Source organism: Diaphorina citri, unplaced genomic scaffold (genome assembly GCF_000475195.1).
Source record: "Diaphorina citri unplaced genomic scaffold, Diaci psyllid genome assembly version 1.1 scaffold266, whole genome shotgun sequence".
NCBI lineage: Eukaryota > Metazoa > Arthropoda > Insecta > Hemiptera > Psyllidae > Diaphorina > Diaphorina citri.
Window position 1 is genome coordinate 14362 of NW_007377703.1, and position 22061 is coordinate 36422.

Below are 22061 nucleotides of genomic sequence, written 5' to 3' on the forward strand. Positions count from 1 at the left end.
TTTCACCCGATTAGATTACTTTCCTTCCGATAGGATAAGGAAAGTAAAAGCACCCTCGTTTCTTTTTCGGGGTCTTCTGTATTCCGAGCCCGTATACCCTTATGTTTACGGAGAGAAAAAAATAAATGACATTTTAATATGACACCCTTCAAAAAATGTTATGGGTGGCAGAGAGAGAAAGAGAGAGAGAGAGAGAGAGAGAGAGAATGGGAGGGAAAGAATGGGAGGGAAAGAAAATCCTAAATAAAATTGGAACGAGAAAACATAGGTAGTACAACGGAAGGAGACAGATAGAGGGGGAGAAATAGGGAGGGAGAAAGACAGAAAGAGAGAGATAATGGGAGAGGGATTAAGGGAGGGAGAAAGAATCCCTAGAAAATAGGACTAAAAGTGTCTGAGGAGATTCGGGAAAGAAGGACCTTTTTATATACAGTCGAAAACTAAGGAAAGTCTCATTTCTTATAGTATACAAGTATACTGCTTGGATGAGACCTAAAAATTCCTTCATCACACTAGAAAAAGATCCTTCTTTCGTAGATTTCCTCTTTTGTAACTTTATCTTTAATATTTCGGTACCATAATGTTTATCTCAAGAGAGAAAGTAGTACTTATAGGTAGATAGATCTCAAGTTCATTGGCAAAGTCATAAAATCTGACGAATAAAAAAAATTGGGGCTTTTATAGATTCTGTCATCAGGAAAGTCCAAATTTTAGGACAACAATTTTAGTGTATTAGCTTTAAGAGTATATATTAAAAACTATAACTGTCTGAGGGATCCACCCTAAATAAGGCCCTCATGAAGGTAATGGTGAAGGAAGAATTTTACCTATCAGGACAACAGCAATAAGTAGGGGACAAAAAATGGTTGATTTGGACTATAGTGTGTCCAGATCAATGTGACAGCAAAAAAATAGGCATTGTTGCCAAACCCTGCTGACTGAACCAATTTCCCCTCCTAACTCTTCCCCCACCCTGCCGTTTCCTGATTCAAATAAAAATCCCTCTCCTCTTTATAGCATCCCTTCTCCTCTCGCTGACTCAGAAATTTCCCCCCTTCCCTCCTTACCGAATCCCATCTCCCCTTCTGACTCGGAAATTTCTCCTCTCTTCACCTGACTGAAACGTTCTGTGCTGTCTCCCCCTCCCAGTTCGGGGCCTAGCCGTGAGAATCTGACAAGTTCACAATACATTTGAATGCCGTGACATCTTCAAAATACAATAAATCTCGGTGTTCTTCTCTCCTTGGTGCTCCCTCAGGATGCTGATGCAGTTAGCAATACTTTGAGTCAGCGTATGGATTACCTTAAAAATTCTGCCGTAGTTAGCAATAAGTTGACCATTTTGATTACCTTCAGCATGGATTCTCTTTGAATCAGGGTATGGGTTTTCTTTAAAATGCTGCTGCAGTTAGCAATATTTTGAGTTAGTCCCCTCTCTCTCTCTCCCTCTCTCTCTCTCTCTCTCTCTCTCTCTCTCTCTCTTTCTCTCTCCCTCTTCTCTCTCCCTCTTTCTCTCTCTCTTTCTCTCTCTCTCTCTCTCAGATGTGTTACATTCGAATAATTTCGAATGGAAAATTTTCATTTCATTTCAAAATAGGTTTGGTGATTGGTGGGTAGGTGTACTTTGAACTCTCCCTTTCTCTCCCTCCTAAACTCTTTTTCTGCTTCTCGTCTTTGTCTTTACTTCCTTTCTACAACCTTCCCTTCTTCCTTTCTTTCTCCCTCTCTCTCTCTCTCACTCTCTCTTTCTCTCCCTCTTATTTTTGATAAATTTATCCAGCTTTTAAAGGCACTAAGAAATGGAAAATACCTACTCGAAAGGAAAATCCCATTTTCCCCTAAATTTAATTAGCAGAGAATGGAAGTAAATCTAAAGAAGCCCACAACAGCCCACATCACCATGATCGAAATTGCCTGGAAACCATTGAATTTTCAAACAACGCGAAATGAAACCCATGTAACATGACGAGTGTGTTCGCGCTGCTTTTCAAAAACAGAAATTCAATGAGGACTCTGCCGGGTGTTTTCCCTGGTGAGCTTCATTTTGTGAGGGGCAAGGGGCAATTAAAACATAGAGGTGAGAGATGGGGCGAAAGGGTATTGGTGGATGGAGTTGAGAAATGGGGCAAGGGGCTTATAGCGGATGGAGGTGATACATGTGAGGTGATATGGCACTACATAAATATAGGGGGCTCATTCATTTGGAAATGTTGAAAAGGGTACATACTTGGTGTCAATTTTATTTTGTCAAAATGAGAACACTATTCGCAGGCGTTTGATAATTAGGTGCTTTTGCTTTGAAAATGTGAAGCAGAAACCTCGGGTGGTTTTGAATTTTCAACACGGAAGTGATGAAAACATCAGGACAGAGTTCACTTCATCAAACGATATTATTGAGACAATGCATATCTATGCATATGCATACCCATTTATAGTTATGTGAAAAGGTAAGCTAATTAGCTAATTGAAAATTATCCTAAATGTAAGTATTTCTCAAAGTCGATAATGAGGGACAGATGAAATTCTTGAACAACTTTTTGAGAGCTATTTAACTGTAGCTCAAAAATAATAATGCTTCTGTGAAAACTTTGAAAATCCGAAAACCATTCCCAAAATGGAAAGCAAAATCTCATGAGTTAGTCGAAAAACTTTTCAAATAAGAAGGAATGAGCCTTCTACCCTTTGTAGAAGGTACACAATTTTGAGAGAGCTTATTTGTACGCCTAAAGCTGGAAAACTTCCGTACCTCTCCGCCACAATATGTAAAATTTCCCGAGCTTAATGTGCTGTTTTCTTCGCAACTTTCTCTATAAGTCCTCAAAGAACCAGAGTAGGTACAAGCAGAGGCTATAGTTACAAGGCGTATAAAAGTTTCTGCCTAGATGCCTAGAAAAACCACAATGTACTTTCAGCTAAAAAGAACACGGGAAAGTTTTGCTCTAAAGCTAAAGTGACTGAAAAACATCGAGTGAAGTGAGTAAACTAAATTACCTATCACTTTCCACTTTGTGAAATTTCCGACGAGAATTAGTTCGTGCTAAAATTAGATAAAAGAAGGTCAGGTCGGTAACTTGGTCGTATGGTGTTACACCTATGGACAAAAAGATCGGTACGGATCGAATCTGGGACTTTTTCAATATGTAGGTATCACTAACAGGATCATTTATTGATTTCCAATTAAAAAAGAGCCATACTTTGAAAAACCGAAGACACCTCATCGAAAAAAGACGATATCTTGAAGACAAAAACATGTTTTTAGCTGGTGCTAAAAACACGTTAAAAATAATATTCTAAATCTAAAGGATGTCAGAGTAAAAGGGCTGGAAAGAGTGGAAAGGCATAATCCCTTTCTTCTCCCTCGAAAGGAAAAAAACCCTCGTTTGACATTTTTTCGCATGTTGCAGTTAGGGTAGATACCTACCATTTCTCTCCCTCCCTCCCTCTCTCTCTCTCTCTCTCTCTTCGTATAGAAAGTGTGATGCTCACAGAATATGGAATATCTTGTGTACATGGGAACCGACTGAATAAATTATAAATATTCGCTCTCACTCTCACACACAGGCAAAAAAAAAAAAAAATCATCTGGTGTGAACATCACACGACTTTCCTTATCCTATGGAATTGGTGCGAAAACCGTTAAAAAGAAGTCAAAATACAGCCAACCGTTACACCGATCTTAAGCAAAAGTATATCGGGTTGCATTCTTGTCGTATGTGAGCGCTGCTTACCAAATTTTAACTCTCTAGTATACTCGTACCTTCTAGCTCGTACCGTTCGAGATAATCTGTTTACAGACAGACACACACACACACACACACACACAGACAGACACACACAGGGACCGATGGCTGAAAGACCGATACACACAGACACACATTAGGCTCTAGGGAACTCAAAACGTGTTTTGGCAATAAAAACTGACCGTCGAAAATTTCGTCAAATACCATTTTCTTTGTCCTGTTTTCAAAAAAGTAAAAATGTGTGTTTCACCGCCGCGCCGTGTTTAATTTCGTAGCAATGAAACAACTGCTACATTACACTCGTGTGGTCTGTGTCTTAGCATGACCATCATCGTAGTATGCCTATAGACCAAAATTTCACCCGATTAGATTACTTTCCTTCCCATAGGATAAGGAAAGTAAAAGCACCCTCGTTTCTTTTTCGGGGTCTTCTGTATTCCGAGCCCGTATACCCTTATGTTTGCGGAGAGAAAAAAATAAATGACATTTTAATATGACACCCTTCAAAAAATGTTATGGGTGGCACAGAGAGAGAGAGAATGGGAGGGAAAGAAAATCCTAAATAAAATTGGAACGAGAAAACATAGGTAGTACAACGGAAAGAGACAGATAGAGGGGGAGAAATAGGGAGGGAGAAAGACAGAAAGAGAGAGATAATGGGAGAGGGATTAAGGGAGGGAGAAAGAATCCCTGTGAAATATGAGAAATGGCACAATCCCATACCTTCCAGTGACCAGTATTCCCTCATTCTCCCTACATTTCCTCTTGCGGACTCAAAATTCCCTCTGCTCTGCTGACTGAACCAATTTCCCCTCCTAACTCTTCCCCCACCCTGCCGTTTGCTGATTCAAATAAAAATCCCTCTCCTCTTCTCCTCTCGCTGACTCAGAAATTTCCCCCCTCCCCTCCTTATCGAATCCCATCTCCCCTTCTGACTCAGAAATTTCCCCCCTCCCCTCCTTATCGAATCCCATCTCCCCTTCTGACTCGGAAATTTCTCCTGTCTTCCCCTGACTGAAACCTTGTGTGCTGTCTCCCCCTCCCAGTTCGGGGCCTAGCCGTGAGAATCTGACAAGTTCACAATACATTTGAATGCCGTGACATCTTCAAAATCGGCAAAAACGACGCTCGACGCCCTAAATTCTCCAATTTTGGAGTAGGTAGTCAAGAAACATCTTTGGAGAGAGAGAAAAAAGAGGCTTGAGGGCCTCTCAATATATTTTTTCTCTCCCAATTTCCAACCCATCAATTTCTGCCTCTCTCTCTCTCTCTAAAAAAAGAGGGAAGAAAATCTCTCCCTCATTTGCTCATCCATCATTGAGGGAGTCTCTCAGAACCCAGAAAATTCCGAAATTTTCCTGATTTTTTTCGGGGGTTTTCTACTTTTTCCGAATCCCTCTTATGCTTCGAGTCGAAGTGAATGATATCCTATTAGGACCTCACGTAAGAAAGGTAGAGAAATAATAATTATCTTTACCGGTAAGATATGTAGGTACTTAGAGTTGTCCGTTGTACCAATCTTGTCTTCTGGGAAAGATGTTGAGAAAGAGAAGAAGGAAAAAGAGGAGAAGGAAATAGAATGATGTACATAGGTACATATTGTAAATGGAAAGCTATCGACGAGGAAGAGTAAGAAGAATAGAAGAATAAGAATTTGGAGAAAGAGGAAAATGAAACTTGAAACAGAAGAGGGAGTAAAACGGAGGAACTAGAGAAAGAGGAGAAGTAGGAGGAGGAGAAGAAGGAGGAGGAGCAGAAGGAGGAGGAGAAGGAGGAGGAGCAGAAGGAGCAGAAGGAGAAGGAGCAGAAAGAGGAGGAGAAGAAGGAGGAGGAGCAGAAAGAGGAGAAGGAGGAGGAGGAGGAGGAGGAGAAGAAGCTGGATAAATAGGAGGTGGACTAGGAGCGAAAAAAGAGAGCAGAATAGGGAACAACATGGTGATTTATAGCCTTACTCGGACTTTGTGGGGAGAACGAAATTTGGAAATCTGTGTTCCAATTTGATGGAGGGGCAATGTACAATTTGACATAGGGGGAGGTTACAATTTGATGGTAAAGGGGTAGATATAGATTGTAGAATTTGATGAAAGGGAGGTAATGTGGAAGGGGAGGTACAATTTGATGGAGAAGGATGGTAAATTTTGATAAAGGGGGGATTGTAGAATTTGATGGAGGGGGGGGGGGGGGGCTGGCTATGTCTCCTTGGTACTCCCTCAGGATGCTGATGCAGTTAGCAATATCTTTGAGTCAGCGTAAGGATTACCTTGAAATTCTGCTGTAGTTAGCAACAAGTTGACCTTTTTGATTACCTTCAGCATGGATTCTCTTTGAATCAGGGTATGGGTTTTCTTTAAAATGCTGCTGCAGTTAGCAATATTTTGAGTTAGCGTACCTATGGATTTTTTTGGATCAGGGTATGGATTTCCTTAAAAATGCTGCTGCTGTTAGCAATAAGTTGATAATTTCGGTTCCCTTCAGGATGCTGCTGTAGGAAGAAATAGTTTGCGTCAGCGGCGATCCACTTTTCCTTTAATGTGTTGATGCAGTTGTCGATATCTTGATCATTTCGAATCCCTTCAGCATGGTGATACATTCCGTTTGCTTCTAGTACGCACATAGCATTTTCCGTTAATGTGATTTTTGTTCTCTGTTGTCACTCATCATCAGATTCATTAAATTCGCCTGACGTACCTTTTTCAAGTTCTCGTTTCACAGATGACCGGAGTAGTGTGTGTGGCCCGTAGCTTTACAGGTGGTTTATTGAACTTTAGTGTGTGGAGCTCACTTAAAAAGGGCCCGTTAAGGGGGTTCAGTGGCTGATAAATGGTCCGTTAAGGGAGTTCAGTGGCTGATAAAGGGCCCGTTAAGGGGCTTCAGTGGCCCGAATCGATCTAAGGCCAGCCACTCACGCTCAGACAGTCTGACAGAACTAAATTTGAGAGACTGCTGTTCGTAAGACCGTCAGAACGTGTGTGGCAGAAAAAGTTTCAGACCGCGGTCTCTCTCACGGTCTCACAGACCTACGTCTCGAGCTTTTTCTACCACACACGTTCCCACTGTGTGACGGACCAAGATCTGTAAGACTTGGGTCTGTCAGATATTCTGAGCGGGTTAAATAATTCCCGTACCTACAAAAGTTATACTGAAAGAGAAGAGCATATTGCTTACATAAGTAAGTAAATACAGAAGCAAAGGAGAGTAGGTATACATACATACGTAATGCTTACATAAGTAAATAAGCAAATGACTATCTAAAGCACGCTCCTTTCCGTCTAGTCAGCAAAGTATTCAAAAGGAGATTGCTTGAGATAGGTCTAATGGTGAAAAGATAGAGAGGCGTAGATATACGTAACTGTTAAAGGAGGCGTAGATATCACTGTAAATAGATATCTGAAAACGAAACAACAACAGCCCACATCACCATGATCGAAATTGCCTGGAAACCATTGAATAGGTATGATCAGAGGACTTTGAAAAATGGAGGAACGAAAAATCAAGTTCATAGCGTAGGCGATTTTCAGGCAATGTCGATTAATTGGACAGCAACAGAAAAGACCCACTCATAAGGGGCCTTTCCTTGTGGAGGGTTCTTTTCTCTGCTGTCCAATGACATTGCTTGACAACAACAGGACCACTGGATGCTGCACTCTGCTATAAAGTTAACAATGAATGAACATAATACAGCAGACTAAAATACTTAGAGCAGACTTGCACACAAAGGGCAATCGTCCTCAAAGAACCAGGCTACAAGGCGTATAAAAGTTTCTGCCTAGAAAAACCACAATGTACTTTCAGAAAGAGAACATGAAAAGTTTCGCTCCAAAGTGACTGAAAAACATCAAGTGAAGTGAGTAAACTAAATTACCTATCACTTTCCACTTTGTGAAATTTCCGACGAGAATTTGTTCGTGCTAAAATTAGATAAAAGAAGGTCAGGTCGGTAACTTGGTCGTATGGTGTTACACCTATGGACAAAAAGATCGGTACGGATCGAATCTGGGACTTTTTCAATATGTAGGTATCACTAACAGGATCATTTATTGATTTCCAATTAAAAAAGAGCCATACTTTGAAAAACCGAAGACACCTCATCGAAAAAAGACGATATCTTGAAGACAAAAACATGTTTTTAGCTGGTGCTAAAAACACGTTAAAAATAATATTCTAAATCTAAAGGATGTCAGAGTAAAAGGGCTGGAAAGAGTGGAAAGGCATAATACTGTCCCCAATTTTTCGCAGTCAAGAGTAGAATGAAGACGAAGTGACGAAATTGTAAAGAGAGCTTTTTCCTCTTTCAGTCCTTTTATACTAACTTTTTAGATGACTTTCAAAACTTTACCAAGGTATTCATCAGGAAGTGTGATAGTAGAATTATGGTTTTTGTTACGACTAGGAGGACATCATTGTTATGGGCCTGGTTATGGGTGGACAATAAAATGTAATAGCGTTAGGAATGCTAAGATCATTATCTTTCGATTGGGCTGGACGTGAGATGAGTAGGAAAATCTGCCTTTTTCAATCCCCCCCCCCCTTAGTATTGGTTGAGATGTGAAAGAGAAAGAATTCATAAAAAAAAAAAAAAAACATAGAAAAAAGTAACTGTTAGGAGGTATACAAAAAGATAGGTACTTGGTATAGAGGAGAGGGAAGAGAAAGAGGAGGAAAAGAAGAAGGAGGAGGGGAAGAAGAAGGGGAGGAGGAAAAGGAGGGGAAGATATTGTGTGAGAGTCACGCAAACTTGTTGCATAACGTTGGGGATGTTAATGATTGTTTCAATAGCACTCTTCTGAAGTTCTGCAAATTTCATAAAAAACGAAAAGCTAGCTAAACATCTGATGTTCTGCGAATTTCATAATGTTATAACAGACTTTCTCAGAGACTTTCAATTAGAGGCAGTACTCAGGATTCAAAGAGATATTCTTCTAATTTTCCTAGTTCCTCTTCCTAGAACTTTCGTAGTACTAGCTTTCATCAAATTTGCCCTCCTAATAAGTTCGTTTTCTTTTAGCTTTCCGGATTTGTTAACCTCATTTTCCTTATTAGCGTTATTCTCTTATTCTTCCAGTTTTGACTTCGGTAACAAGTGTAACTTTGCTTCCCTTTCAGTTTTCTTGAGTCCTTCAACCATGAATACATTGCGGTTGTATCAGCCACTTTGATGGCAAGTTGTGCATTATTAAACCCCCGCTCTAATCCCGCAGCCGACCCCCGCAAAGCCGCCATCCAACCGCAGAGAGAGAGAGAGAGAGAGAGAGAGAGAGAGAGAGAGAGAGAGAGAGAGAGAGAGAGAGAGAGAGAGATTGTTTATTTATGTCTCATACGCCACCCCCCCCCAGAGAGAGAGAGAGAGAGAGAGAGAGAGAGAGAGAGAGAGAGAGAGAGATTGATTATTTATGTTTCATTTCAAACAACGCGAAATGAAACCCATGTAACATGACGAGTGTGTTCGCGCTGCTTTTCAAAAACAGAAATTCAATGAGGACTCTGCCGGGTGTTTTCCCTGGTGAGCTTCATTTTGTGAGGGGCAAGGGGCAATTAAAACATAGAGGTGAGAGATGGGGCGAAAGGGTATTGGTGGATGGAGTTGAGAAATGGGGCAAGGGGCTTATAGCGGATGGAGGTGATACATGTGAGGTGATATGGCACTACATAAATATAGGGGGCTCATTCATTTGGAAATGTTGAAAAGGGTACATACTTGGTGTCAATTTTATTTTGTCAAAATGAGAACACTATTCGCAGGCGTTTGATAATTAGGTGCTTTTGCTTTGAAAATGTGAAGCAGAAACCTCGGGTGGTTTTGAATTTTCAACACGGAAGTGATGAAAACATCAGGACAGAGTTCACTTCATCAAACGATATTATTGAGACAATGCATATGCATACCCATTTATAGTTATGTGAAAAGGTAAGCTAATTAGCTAATTGAAAGTGATCCTAAATGTGTTTCTCAAAGTCGATAATGAGGGACAGATGTCAGATGAAATTCTTGAACAACTTTTTGAGAGAGCTATTTAACCGCGGTTCAAAGATAATAATGCTTCTGTGAAAACTTTGAAAATCCGAAAACCATTCCCAAAATGGAAAGCACAATCTCATGAGTAAGTCGAAAAACTTTTCAAATAAGGAATGAGCCTTCTACCCTTTTGTAGAAGGTACACAATTTTGAGAGAGCTTATTTGTACGCCTAAAGCTGGAAAACTTCCGTACCTCTCCGCACAATATGTAAAATTTCCCGAGCTTAATGTGCTGTTTTCTTCGCAACTTTCTCTGCACAAGAGAGCTTTTAGTCCTTCACTTTGTAAAATCATATATTTTTCATATTCCACACAGAGAAGTAAATGTTTCTCGTGTTGTAGAAGAGAAAATCTCCAGGCAAATTTTCTCCAAAATGATATTACGTTCTGTTTTCAACATTACTGCGAAGTGCTTTTCTAACTTTGCAACCCGTTGGCACCTTCTGTGCCAAAGATGATGATGAGGCCTTTGATGATACACATTTTTAGGTACCTATTATAGGAAAGGGAAGATGATTGCCATGATTCCCTTACGATTCCCTTACACTCGTTTGCCTTAGGCCTGTAATATTCTTTCAATGTTAAACATTTAAATTAGGAATATTATCATTGTATTGTACGGATTATAGGAAAGGGAAGATGATTGCCATGATTCCCTTACACTCGTTTGCCTTAGGCCTGTAATATTCTTTCAATGTTAAACATTTAAATTAGGAATATTATCATTGTATTGTACGGGTATGTTCCTAATGCAAAGTCTCTTCCCTTTATTTATAAAGCTTCCCCCTCTAAAGGCTTTCTTTACTGGTCTGGGAAGGGACGCATTTCGGAGCCCTGTGAAACTTGTGCTAAAATATATTGCTAAATTATTCGTTAACAATGCTATGGCCCGGGTTTACAGATTTATGTTCAAGCTAAAGTGTTTCATCTCTGAGAATACTCGGAGATTGTTCAGAGACAGTGTCCGAGAATATCCCACGGTCAACAAAAGCGACTTCATCGTTTAGTCCTTTTCGTATTAAAATTTGTACGAAAACATAATTTAGAGTCAAACCTGTCTCATTGGGAATCCAAGGGAGCGACAATTTTTTCCCACTCATCCAGGTTTTCAAATTACAAAATTGTTCCTCAATTACAATGCCAATTACAAAGGCCAATTACAATGAGGCCACGATTTTACCATTGATATACAGATTCCCCATAGAGACGGGTCCCAATGAGACAAGTTGGACGGTACACGCGAGTACTTTTTAGCTAAATCCCGTTTTGGGATAAGCTATTCCTATTAAAATCTTAAGTCCTTTGAAATCTGCACTAAAATAGTTCGGTACTTAACTTATTGGGTAACAATGCTAACTTAATTGTAGGTAATTCTAGCCTTTGGTAATATGTTTTATAATTGAGATCATTACGTAGAATACGTCCTTCATCTTGTAGTCTGGCACTCTCCATCTGGAACAGAAGAAAATGGACATGGCTTAGAAAAGATAAGGATTAGAAAAAAATATGGATATAGAATAGAATAGGTTGGTATAAATTGTTTATACTGCCAGAATGAGACTTAAAAGTCCCTTTACTCCCGCAGTCTAAACAAGGCCTTGTGTATTTGGTACAGAACAATTTACAACTGAAGAACCTTGCTTGAATTAAGTTCAATGAGCCACTCGGCAAAAACAACAACAGGACCACTGGATGCTGCACTCTGCTATAAAGTTAACAATGAATGAACATAATACAGCAGACTAAAATACTTAGAGCAGACTTGCACACAAAGGGCAATCGTCCTCAAAGAACCAGGCTACAAGGCGTATAAAAGTTTCTGCCTAGAAAAACCACAATGTACTTTCAGAAAGAGAACATGAAAAGTTTCGCTCCAAAGTGACTGAAAAACATCAAGTGAAGTGAGTAAACTAAATTACCTATCACTTTCCACTTTGTGAAATTTCCGACGAGAATTTGTTCGTGCTAAAATTAGATAAAAGAAGGTCAGGTCGGTAACTTGGTCGTATGGTGTTACACCTATGGACAAAAAGATCGGTACGGATCGAATAACGTAACATTGGTCTAATTAATTGGATAGATACCATTGTTACATCAAAGATAAGTGCCATGCAATACTAAGACTAAGAACACAAAATTGTCACACGGTGCAGAAGACTGGCCTTTGAAAGTAACAGAAGATACTCAGACTGTCCCAGACTGCCTAGCCCCCAGCGTCAATTTTATTATTGCTGACAAGGTAGACGCACCTAGGGCCGCTTTAGGCCATTTTAATAAGTACACATTCCATATTCGTGCTCTTTTGATTTATTATTTGATAATTAGTAGCCGCTAGCTGCAGTTTTTGAAAAACGAAAAGCTAGCTAAACATCTGAAGTTCTAGGAGGAGGAGGAGCAGAAGGAGGAAGAGGAGAAGGAGGAGCAGAAGGAGGAGGAGAAGGAGAAGGAGGGGAAGGAGGAGGATAATGAAGGAAAGGAAGGAGGAGGAAGAATAGGAGAGAGAGAGAGAGAGAAGGAGGAAGTGAAAGAAGGAAGATGAAGAAATGAGGAATAAGTAGAATGGGCGTTGAAAAAAGGAAGAAGAAGAAAGAGGAGCAGAAAAAGAAGAAGGGGGAAAAAAAACGAGAAAAAAAAGTTAAAATCAGGAGATTGAGGATGGGAGAGAGATAAGTACAGAAGAAAGAAGAAATAGGTAGGCAAGATGACGAAGAATCCGAGGTAGGTAATCACATTTAAATTTATTGCAAGTTTCCCCATCATTATTATGTACAAATAAAATGAGGAAGTAAGTCCCTGATAAGTATATTGGCCAGGTTTTTCTCCTTAAGCCAGGTTTCTCTTCTTAAGCCTACTCCTAACCCCCCCCCCCCCCCCCCCCCCCCCCCCCCTACCCCCCCCCCCCCCCCCCCTCTCTCTCTCTCTCTCTCTCTTTCTCTCTCTCTCTCTCTTTCTCTCTCTTACTCTTTCTCTCTCTTTTACTCTTTCTCTCTCTCTCTCTTTTTCTCTTTCTCTCTCTCTTTCTCTATCTCTCTCTCTCTCTCAGATGTGTTACATTTACATTCGAATAATTTCGAATGGAAAATTTTCATTTCATTTCAAAATAGGTTTGGTGGATAGGTGTACTTTGAACTCTCCCTTTCTCTCCTTCCTAAACTCTTTTTCTGCTTTTCTTTGTCTTTACTTCCTTTCTACAACCTTCCCTTCTTCCTTTCTTTCTCTCTCTCTCTCTCTCTCTCTCTTTTTGATAACTTTATCCAGCTTTGAAAGGCACTAAGAAATGGAAAATACCTACTCGAAAGGAAAACCCCATTTTCCCCTATATTTAATTAGCAGAGAATGGAAGTAAATCTAAAGAAGCCCACAACAGCCCACATCACCATGATCGAAATTGCCTGGAAACCATTGAATAGGTATGATCAGAGGACTTTGAAAAATGGAGGAACGAAAAATCAAGTTCATAGCGTAGGCGATTTTCAGGCAATGTCGATTAATTGGACAGCAACAGAAAAGACCCACTCATAAGGGGCCTTTCCTTGTGGAGGGTTCTTTTCTCTGCTGTCCAATGACATTGCTTGACCACAGGACCATGTACAAGAGCGCGACATGACGAGTGTGTTCGCGTTGCTTTTCAAAAACAGAAATTCAATGAGGACTCTAAGTCTGCCGGGTGTTTTCCCCAGTGAGCTTCATTTTGTGAGGGGCAACGGGCCATTAAAACATAGAGGTGAGAGATGGGGCGAAAGGGTATTGGTGGATGGAGTTGAGAAATGAGGCAAGGGGCCATTAGCGGATGGAGGTGATACATGGGTAACATGGGGCAAGGGGCCATTAGTGGATAGGGACTACATAAATATAGGGCGCTCATAATTCGTTTGAAAATGTTGAAAAGGGTACATACTTGGTGTCAATTTTCTTTTGTCAAAATGAGAACACTATTCGTAGGCGTTTGATAATTAGGTGCTTTTGCTTTGAAAATGTGAAGCAGAAACCTCGGGTGGTTTTGAATTTTCAACACGGAAGTGATGAAAACATCAGGACAGAGTTCACTTCATCAAACGATATTATTGAGACAATGCATATATGCATACTCATTTAAAGTTATGTGAAAAGGTAAGCTAATTAGCCAATTGAAAGTGATCCTAAATGTGTTTCTCAAAGTCGATAATGAGGGACAGATGAAATTCTTGAACAACTTTTTGAGAGAGCTATTTAACTGTAGCTCAAAGATAATAATGCTTCTGTGAAAACTTTGAAAATCCGAAAACCATTCCCAAAATGGAAAGCAAAATCTCATGAGTTAGTCGAAAAACTTTTCACAGGACCACTGGATGCTGCACTCGGCTATAAAGTTAACAATGAATGAACATAATACAGCAGACTAAAATACTTAGAGCAGAGCAGACTTGCATTCAAAGGGAACAAGTCCTCAAAGAACCAGAGTAGGTACAAGCAGAGGCTATAGTTACAAGGCGTATATAAAAGTTTCTGCCTAGAAAAACCACAATGTACTTTCAGCTAAAGAGAACATGAAAAGTTTCGCTCCAAAGTGACTGAAAAACATCAAGTGAAGTGAGTAAACTGAATTACCTATCACTTTCCACTTTGTGAAATTTCCGACGAGAAATTGTTTGTGCTAAAATTAGATAAAAGAAGGTCAGGTCGGTAACTTGGTCGTATGGTGTTACACCTATGGACAAAAAGATCGGTACGGATCGAATCTGGGACTTTTTCAATATGTAGGTATCACTAACACGATCATTTATTGATTTCCAATTAAAAAAGAGCCATACTTCGAAAAACCGAAGACACCTCATCGAAAAAAGACGATATCTTGAAGACAAAAACATGCTTTTAGCTGGTACTAAAAACACGTTTAAAAATAATATTCTAAATCTAAAGGATGTCAGAGTAAAAGGGGCTGGAAAGAGTGGAAAGGCATAATACTGTCCCCAATTTTTCGCAGTCAAGTGTAGAATGAAGACGAAGTGACGAAATTATAAAGAGAGCTTTTTCCTCTTTCAGTCCTTTTATACTAACTTTTTAGATGACTTTCAAAACTTTACCAAGGCATTCATCAGGAAGTGTGATAATAGAATTATGGTTTTTGTTACGACTAGCCATCATATTGTTAAAGGAGGACATCATTGTTATGGGCCTGGTTATGGGTGGACAATGAAATGTAATAGCGTTAAGAATGTTAAGATCATTATCTTTCGATTGGGCTGGACGTGACATGAGTAGGAAAATCTGCCTTTTTCAATCCCCCCCCCCTTAGTATTGGTTGAGATGTGAAAGAGAAAGAATTCATTTAAAAAAATTAAAAAAAAAAAAAAAAACATAGAAAGGAAATAGCTTCCAATGAAGGAGACGCCACTGGCTCATCCACTTGTAATACTCAAATGTGGTCACCGCTCACGACTCCTAGAGGAGGCTTTGTTCAATCACCTCCACATAATTTCCATCCGACCTAATTGCCGAAAATTGACACACGTGCCCTGGTCATAAATTTGCCATCACCTACTCGTTAGCCCTCTGTCTGAAACTCATATTTTGCCATTTTCTCTCCCAATTTATCTCCCTCTCAATCCCTCTTTCTCTCTCCCTCTCAATTTTCTCTCTCTCTCGCTTTATCAAATTGGAATTTCTCCTATTCTTCGTCTCAGCATTACATTTGAAGACCCTTTCGCGGACTCTGGTGACAGTGGGCTACTTCTCCTCCGATGTGGGGCAGCTGGTAAAATTTTCGTGAAATTCCGAAGCCGTTATTTGTTCTTGGGTTAGAAACGTTTACGAGGAAAATAAATGTCGGAAATCAAATCAAAACGTTGATTTGATAAAATAAATGTTGCCTTTCAATTGATTGGATACCTTTTAGAGATGGAGTGTGCGAGATGACATGTGTTTCGATTCACCGACCATTTGACTCAATAGATCTTGGACAACCAGGCCAGGAGATTGGTAAAATGCACTCAGAACTTGGGTAAAATACACTCAGAAAAGTTGCTGAAGAGTTCAGTTAACGGGAAGTTAATTTTGGTTGCAAAAACTCGATAATCCCATTTTCAATCAATCATTTTGTGAATGTCTAATGAATGTAGGCAATCGAGATTTCAAGGACGTACACAATAGGTGTAAGTTCTTTTGTGATGATATGGAGCCCCAAAACCGTCAAAAGCCTGCGGAGCCTGCCATGCAATCTCCCCCAAAATCCTCCTGGCCCCGGTCCTGGCGCGGTGGGAGTTTTTCGCAAATGGCATCACGCGGGAAAATGCACCATTGTTTATCTAGGAAAATGCATTACGTCCTCCCCTAGGGGGGCGAGTGAGTTGGGAGTTGCATGATGCTAAGGAACTACCCATAAGGACCCCGGGCGAGGGGATGGGAACATCCATTAGCCTAATCAGATGATGGGACTCCCTGAGGGGCTGATTTGCATATCTTAGATGTTATCCTGTACTCTTGTGAGAGTTATGCAAGGATACCTATAATTTTGTAGGGAACCTGAGCAGGACGAGAAGGAAGGAACGGGGGATGAAGCTTCCTAGGTTCGTTGCAGAAGTAAGTATACGAGTCTAATCTATGTACCTACCCACGACCCACCTAAGTAGTTTCGTATACAGGTAGCAGAGGTACTCTAAACAACGCAATATGTACATATTGTACATTATAATGATTGTACGAGTATGTTCTTGAACTTGAACATTCAAATGTAAGAATTCCATTTGAATCATTCCTGCATTAGATATACCTACATACATAGGTAGGTGTAGGTACTACCTTCAAATTCATTCCTGTGCATAATTCCTGCAGCGAATACCTTCGCCCTTCGCATTCTTGGCATAGGACTACACTATACGCTGTGGGAGTGCCTACAAAATTTCTCTTATTTTCACTGGCAACTGGAAATTCCATCTGAAATTTGAAGTCGGTACACAACAATTCTGAGAATTCGGTGAAACCACGCATTGGTATAAGCTTTGCTCTTATCCAATACAATAGATGATAGTGGGTAGTGTCTGCCCAATTGCAGAAAGAATATTTTGCGCTTGTATACCTAGGAAGATATACCTACACAAAAGGCCCACTCAGAGGCTTAGGTATAAGGACAAAAGATATAAGGATGTAACCCATCCTTTAGGAACGTAACCCACAACTTCTGGGAATCTACCCACAACAGCACTAAAGGATGAGTTATGCTTCTAAGGATCTACCCAGAAAGTGAAAGTGGGCAGATAATTGTGGAGGAGAAGACGAAGGGGAAGAAGAAGAAGCAGCAGAAGGTGGCCTTTACAAATGTGTATTTCCTCCAGCAAGGAAAGAACAGAGCAGGGAGGGATGAAATCTGAGAAGCTTTTTGTTCAATATATCATTCGTACGCTCTCTCCCAGCCTTTCTCTTGTTAGCACTTCATCAATTGTGACTGGTGAGTCTGGTCAGACGCGGACGTTAAGGGATGCTTCCTTCTTTTTCTTGCTTTCTTTGGCAACTTTGCTAAATCGAGTCCATGTCGATAGTTCGTGCAAATAAATTTAACACCCTATACGAGTAGTTGCTAAATGAAGTAACTACTGAATTCTACACAACATCATTAAGGGAAAATCAATGGAAAAAGGCCAAGGGGAAAAAGGAAGCTATCCTGATTGGGAGACCTCAGAAAATAGGTTCTAGTGTTTCCAGTCAAGGAACATCGATCGACTATTCGGTCTACTGTGATGTAGACGCACCTTTAAAGATCTCGGACCCACTCTATTGTCGGCCACTCCAGGAACCCAGCGACCAGCGGGGATTTCAACTAATTAAGCAAATATTTTCATAGAAACGACCTGAGAAACAATCCCACAACACAAGTAATTTATGATGCTGATGATGCTTATGATGCTGATGATGCTTATGATGCTTTATTTATGATGCTGTCATTCTTACGTCTTCCACATCTTTCAACACAGATATTTTCCCGAAGACAAAAACGACGCTCGACGCCCTAAATTCTCCAATTTTGGAGTAGGTAGTCAAGAAACATCTTTGGAGAGAGAGAGAAAAAAGAGGCTTGAGGGCCTCTCAATATATTTCTTCTCTCCCAATTTCCAACCCATCAATTTCTGCCTCTCTCTCTCTCTCTAAAAAAAAAGAGGGAAGAAAATCTCTCCCTCATTTGCTCATCCATCATTGAGGGAGTCTCTCAGAACCCAGGAAATTCCGAAATTTTCCTGATTTTTTTCGGGGGTTTTCCACTTTTTCCGAATCCCTCTTATGCTTCGAGTCGAAGTGGATGATATCCTCACGTAAGAAAGGTAGATGAATAATAATTATCTTTACTTCTTTACCGGTCAGATATGTACTTAGAGTTGTCCGTTGTACCAATCTTGTCTTCTGGGAAAGATGTTGAGAAAGAGAAGAAGGAGAAAGAGGAGAAGGAAATAGACGTAAGTACATATTGTAAATGGAAAGCTATCGACGAGGAAGAGTAAGAAGAATAAGAATTTGGAGAAAGAGGAAAATGAAACTTGAAACAGAAGAGGGAGTAAAACGGAGGAGCTAGAGAAAGAGGAGAAGTAGGAGGAGGAGGAGCAGAAGGAGGAAGAGGAGAAGGAGGAGGAGAAGGAGGAGCAGAAGGAGGAGGAGAAGGAGGGGGAGGAGGAGGAAAAGGAGAAGTAGGAGGAGGAGGAGCAGAAGGAGGAAGAGGAGAAGGAGGAGCAGAAGGAGGAGGAGAAGGAGAAGGAGGGGAAGGAGGAGGATAAGGAGGAGGAGGAGGAGAAGGAGAAGGAGGGGAAGGAGGAGGATAAGGAGGAGGAGAAGAAGAAGAAGGAGGAGAAGGAGGAGGAGAAGGAGGAGGGGAAGGAGAAGGAGGAGGAGAAGGAGGAGAGAAGAAAGAGCAGGAGGAGGAGGAGCAGAAGAAGGAGGAGGAGCAGAAGAAGGAGAAGGAGAAGGAGAAGGAGGAGAGAAGAAAGAGGAGGAGAAGAAGGAGGAGGAGCAGAAGGAGGAAGGGAGGAGGAGGAGGAGGAGGAGGAGGAGAAGAAGCTGGATAAATAGGAGGTGGACTAGGAGCGAAAGAAGAGAGCAGAATAGGGAACAACATGGTGATTTATAGCCTTACTCGGACTTTGTGGGGAGAATGAAATTTGGAAATCTGTGTTCCAATTTGATGGAGGGGCAATGTACAATTTGACAGAGGGGGAGGGGGAGGTTACAATTCGATTGTAGAATTTGATGAAAGGGAGGTAATGTGGAAGGGGAGGTACAATTTGATGGAGAAGGAAGGTAAATTTTGATGAAGGGGGGATATTTTCTTGCTTTCTTTGGCAACTTTGCTAAATGGAGTCCATGTCGATAGTTCGTGCAAATAAATTTAACACCCTATACGAGTAGTTGCTAAATGAAGTAACAACTGAATTCTACACAACATCATTAAAGGAAAATCAATGGAAAAAGGCCAAGGGGAAAAAGGAAGCTATCCTGATTGGGAGACCGTAGAAAATGGGTTCTAGTGTTTCCAGTCGAAGAACATCGATCGACTATTCGGTCTACTCTCTACTGTGATGCAGACGCACCTTTAAAGATCTCGGACCCACTCTATTGTCGGCCACTCTAGGAACCCAGCACCCAGCGGGGATTTTCAACTAATTAAGCAAATATTTTCATAGAAACGACCTGAGAAACAATCTCACAACACAAGTAATTTATGATGCTGATGATGCTTATGATGCTTTATTTATGATGCTGTCATTCTTACGTCTTCCACATCTTTCAACACAGATATTGTCCCGAGCCATAATGGCTGTGATAATTGTGTCAGAGTTGTTTTGTTTTTTAAATAGATTTTTTGTTTGTTTTTGTGTTTCTTTCTCTCTCTCTCTCTCTCTCTCTCTCTCTCCCTGTCCCTCTCTCTCTCTCTTTCAAATTTTTGTTCTCTATTGTCACTCATCATCAGATTCATTAAATTCGCCTGACATACCTTTTTTCAAGTTTTCGTTTCACAGATGACCGGAGTGGTGTGTGTGGCCCGTAGCTTTACAGGTGGTTTATTGAACTTTAGTGTGTGGAGCTCACTTAAAAAGGGCCCGTTAACGGGGTTCAGTGACTGATAAAGGGCCCGTTAAGGGGGTTCAGTGGCTGATAAATGGCCCGTCCGTAAGACCGTCAGAACGTGTGTGGCAGAAAAACTATCAGACCGCGGTCTCACAGATCTACGTCTCGAGCTTTTTCTACCGCACACGTTCCCACTGTGTGACGGACCAAGATCTGTAAGACTTGGGTCTGTCAGACATTCTGAGCGGGTTAAAAAATTCCCGTTCCTAATACAAGTTACTCTGAAATAGACGAGCATATTGCTTACATAAGTAAGTAAATACAGAAGCAAAGGAGAGTAGGTACCTACACATACATACGTAATGCTTACATAAGTAAATAAGCAAATGACTATCTAAAGCACGCTCCGTTCCGTGAGTTCCGTCTAGTCAGCAAAGTATTCAAAAGGAGATTGCTTGAGATAGGTCTAATGGTGAAAAGATAGAGAGGCGTAGATATACGTAACTCTCCTCTTGGCCCCTCCCCTCTCCTTAGCCCCATCGTTCTCCTTAAGCCCATCTCCCTCCCCTAGCCTCGTTATCTCCCCTCAGCCCCTCCGTTATCATCCTCCCCTCAGCTTCATTCCCTCCTCTTAGCCCCTCCCCTCTCCTTAGAGCCATCATTCCCCTTAAGCCCATTTACTTCCCCTTAGGCCCATCATCATCCCCCCCCCCTCTCAATCAGATGAGGTTAGTAAAGAGCTTGGTGCTCATAAAAATGTAGGAATTGGATGCTAAAATGTAGGTTTTATTTCTTTGAGAGTAAGAGTACGTAATGTTAGGCACTAGGTAAGTATATGGAGGGATTTTAGGTAGGTAAGTATGTATGTTATCACAACTTTAGTGGCCATCCCATCAGCATTACAAAGCAGGGGGCTGGAAATCGAACCCACGATACCATTACAAAGCAGGGGGCTGGGAATCGAACCCACGATACCATCTTCTCCCTACCTCGCTTGCTTCTCCTAAAGGAAGTTTGCAAAATGGTTACCTAATACGGTTACCCCTCATTCAGAACACCATCCCCGACCTTTTGGGCAAAAAATCCAGACTATGTACGTTATTTATGTCCACCAAGCCTTGATTTTCGGGCTTCGTTTCCTGAAATTTAAGCTCTCTTGTTATTGCAAAAACTCGATAATCCCATTTTCAATCGATCATTTTGTGAATGTCTAATGAATGTAGGCAATCGAGATTTCAAGGACGTACACAATAGGTGTTAGTTCTTTTGTGATGATATGGAGATCCAAAACCGTCAAAAGCCTGCGGAGCCTGCCAAGCAATCTCCCCCAAAATCCTCCTGGCCCCGGTCCTGGCGCGGTGAGAGTTTTTCGCAAATGGCACGCGGGAAAATGCACCATTGTTTATCTAGGAAAATGCATTACGTCCTCCCCTAGGGGGGCGAGTGAGTTGGGAGTTGCATGATGCAAAGGAACTGCCCATAAGGACCCCGGGCGAGGGGATGGGAACATCCATTAGCCTAATCAGATGATGGGACTCCCTGAGGGGCTGATTTGCATATCTTAGATGTTATCCTGTACTCTTGTGAGATATATGCATAGGGAAACTGAGTAGGACGAGAAGGAAGGAACGGGGGATCAAGCTTCCTAGGTTCGTTGCAGAAGTAAGTATACGAGTCTAATCTATGTACCCACCGAAGTAGTTTCATATACAGGTAGCAGAGGTACTCTTAAGGAATAGATGATAGTGGGTAGTGTCTGCCCAATTGCAGAAGGAATACATATTGTGAGCTTGTCTATACCTAGAAAGATGTTCACAAAAGGCCCACTCAGAGGCTTACGTATAAGGACAAAAGGTATAAGGATGTAACCCAACCTTTAGGAACGTAACCCACAACTTCTGGGAATCTACCCACAACAGCACTAAAGGATGAGTTATGCTTCTAAGGATCTACCCAGAAAGATATTTCAACTAGCTGGCGAGTATTTGAAAATGAGGTAAAAACAACCCGAACAGTGGGCTTGAAAGGGACGTTATCTCTTTTCCAGAACACAAAAGCAGTACAAAATAACGACGGCGAAGAGGAATTCGGAGTGCGGGGCAAAATTTTATTATTATCAAAAATGAGGAGCATTTTCCTCACGAGTTAATTGTTTAATTTGATGGATTTGGACTGACATGGCACATGCTCCCCGGGCATACAGAAGGAGGAGGAGGAGGAGGAGGAGGAGGAGGAGGAGGAGAAGAAGAAGAAGAAGAAGAAGAAGAAGAAGAAGAAGAAG

The 22061-nt window shown here is 41.0% G+C and overlaps 1 protein-coding gene across 3 annotated transcripts in view; it reads right to left on the minus strand.

The window, feature by feature from the left end:
- Positions 1-10383: 10383 nt before the first annotated feature.
- LOC103506849 (sex peptide receptor) overlaps positions 10384-22061 on the minus strand; it is a 162277-nt gene continuing 150599 nt past the window's right edge. For 2 of the 3 annotated variants that reach the window (XM_026821821.1, XM_026821820.1), the window contains exon 6: positions 11179-11206. The gene's annotated coding sequence lies outside the window, so the exon portion shown is untranslated. Of the gene's footprint in view, positions 11207-22061 lie in introns of all 3 variants that reach the window. The other variant, XR_003390820.1, reaches the window with a different exon arrangement.